General features: G+C 40.6%; 1 pseudogene; it reads right to left on the bottom strand.

Moving 5' to 3' along the window:
• Positions 1 to 1189: 1189 nt before the first annotated feature.
• LOC118625606 lies at positions 1190 to 1831 on the bottom strand (annotated as a pseudogene).
• Between the last annotated feature and the right edge of the window lie 649 nt (positions 1832 to 2480).

Below are 2480 nucleotides of genomic sequence, written 5' to 3'. Positions count from 1 at the left end.
TGTATAGACTTGAGTAAGTTAACTACCCTGGGCCTCAGTGTCCAGGTATGCAGAACTGGGGAAATAATAGGACTTACCTACTTCACAGAGTTGTTGTGAGGATTAAATAAATAAGCACATGCAAAATACCTAAAATGTTGCCTGGTACTGTCAACGTAAGAAATGTCCAAACCTGTAGAGAATTTTAATGAATTTATTTGAGTAAAACTGATGACATAAGCTGAGAAAAAAATCTCAACAGATTGAGAAAATGCTCTGGAGAAAGGCAGTTTTATAGTTTATTTTATACATTAGAATTAACAGAGTAGATTATAAGAAGGTTTACGTGAAATTCATTGGTGGTAAATTAAGGAGACAGAAAAAGCAAAGTGAGGAAATCCCTAGGATTGGATAAAAAGCAAAATGGAAAAACACACACTTCTTTTATATTGGTGGATATGAGATAATTAATAATTAACATTTTCAGCACATAGAGATGTAATGTGGGGATTAAGATAACAATGGGGGTTCTGTGGTCTCTTACTTTGGTTGTACTGTGTTCTGGTGCCTGTGGTTGTACCTTCAAGGGATAGGAAAAGAAAATTACCCTGACATTGTAAACATATCTTACTCGTCTGGCCAATGTGGCTCAGTGGATTGAGTATCATCCCGTGGACTGAGAGGTCCTGGTTCGATTCCTGTTCAGGGCACATGCCCCGGTTGCAGGCTTGATCCCCAGTAGGGGGCATGCAGGAGGTAGCCGCCAGATGTTTCTCTCTCACATTGACATTTCTATCTCTCTTCCTTTCTCTAAAAAATCAACAAAAACTTATTAAAAAAAATAAAAATAAAAATATCTTATTCTGCATGCATAAGAACAATGGATTGGTTTTCCTTAAGATAAAGACTGACCTTTGTTAATGACCCTGTAGGCCTGGGACCGGACTACCGCTATGACCTGTCTGGTTAGGAGTTTGTGTGGTTACTTTTGGTTTCTGTGCTTGTCAGGTCTGCAATGAGGAGCCTCTGAGCTTGTCAGTGTTATAGTATAGCTCTTTTGTGTTCACAGTACTTTATAAGGTCATCATAAATGTTAGCTGGTAAGTAATAGAACTAGGATTTAAACTTAGACCAAAGTCCAGAGTACATGCTTTATCATATATTTTTCCTCAACTTCTTTTTCTTCTTATTTTCAGTTGTCAAGTGATCTTTAATTGAAGTATGTTCCTTTGTAGTTCTTAACTAGCCAGGCATTCAATACACCACTGTTCATGTCATTCATGATGTCATGAGGGTGTCATGATGCCATCAACATAGCAGCCCATAGGCTGGGCAGTCCCCAGGCTCTCTTTAACAGTTCTAGAGGGTTCTCTAGCTAAAGATTGGTGCTACATCTGTTGGGCAATATTTACAGTATCATCAAAAGTGGTATTTCTGTAGTGTTTAATGTTGTTTTGCTTCTGTCTGTCTCTTGGCGGTTCTTTGAGGGCTTTGATGATCAGGGCAGAAACAGAAGTTACTAGCTCAGTCTGGGCCTGTCAGTTGAGAATGGTCAGTTTCATTGTAATCCTCCGATCCTTCCAATCAGCCGTTGCTTTGGCGATGTCTTCACCAACCATTTTTGGGGACACACCCAAGGGGCCAATCTTGAGGGTAGGGCTGATGTGGCACTGACTTTCTTTCCTGTGCACCTCAGGTATACGACTTTGATCTCTTCGGGGTCGAATTTCAGTGGTGTAGTGGAGGCCGCTGGTGTTAGATAAACCCAGATTTGGGATGACCGAGGAAAGTTGCACCTAAGCCTGCTGGGAGCCGAAAGCTGAAAGCTCCCCCAACTTCCTAGGACAAGCATCTATAAACTGCCACCTTTGGACCAAATCCAGCCAAGCAGTTAAAAATAGTTTATGTTTTTAAAAGGTTGTAAAAACAAAACAACCAACAAAGAAACAAAGAAGAATAGGTGACAGAGACTTTGTGTGACTTACAAAACCAAAACTATTTGCTATACGTTCATAAAAGACATTTGCTGATGCCTTGTTTAGTGTCTTGCTCTGCATTTCACACTTTGCATGATTTGGGACTATATATTTAAATCCTAAGCCTCTTTTTTTCCATCTGCAAAAGAAAGATTACAATATCCACGTTACACACTTGTGTAAGGATTGAAAATGGTAGTTTACAGGTAAATTCTAAGCATAATGTTCTGCACATAGTAGGTGCTCCCTGTTAGATCCCTTTTCCTTTTGAGAGTTATATTGGCTTCTCTTAAGATATATTTATTTTTAATATTATAAACTTGTGCCCTGGCCGGTTTGGCTTAGGGGTTAGAGCATAGGCCTGGGGACCAGAGAGACCTGGGTTTGGTTCCCGCTAAGGGCACGTACCTCGGTTGCAGTTTGTCCCCAGCACGGGCTGGTGTTGTGTGGGTGGCAACCAGTCAATGTGTCTCTCTCACATCAATGTTTCTCTCTCTCTCTTCCTCCCTCTCTGCTTCCCGCTCT

The sequence above is a fragment of the Molossus molossus genome, unplaced genomic scaffold (assembly GCF_014108415.1).
Source record: "Molossus molossus isolate mMolMol1 unplaced genomic scaffold, mMolMol1.p scaffold_m16_p_11, whole genome shotgun sequence".
Classification (NCBI taxonomy): domain Eukaryota; kingdom Metazoa; phylum Chordata; class Mammalia; order Chiroptera; family Molossidae; genus Molossus; species Molossus molossus.
This window is presented reverse-complemented; position numbering and strand designations above follow the sequence as displayed.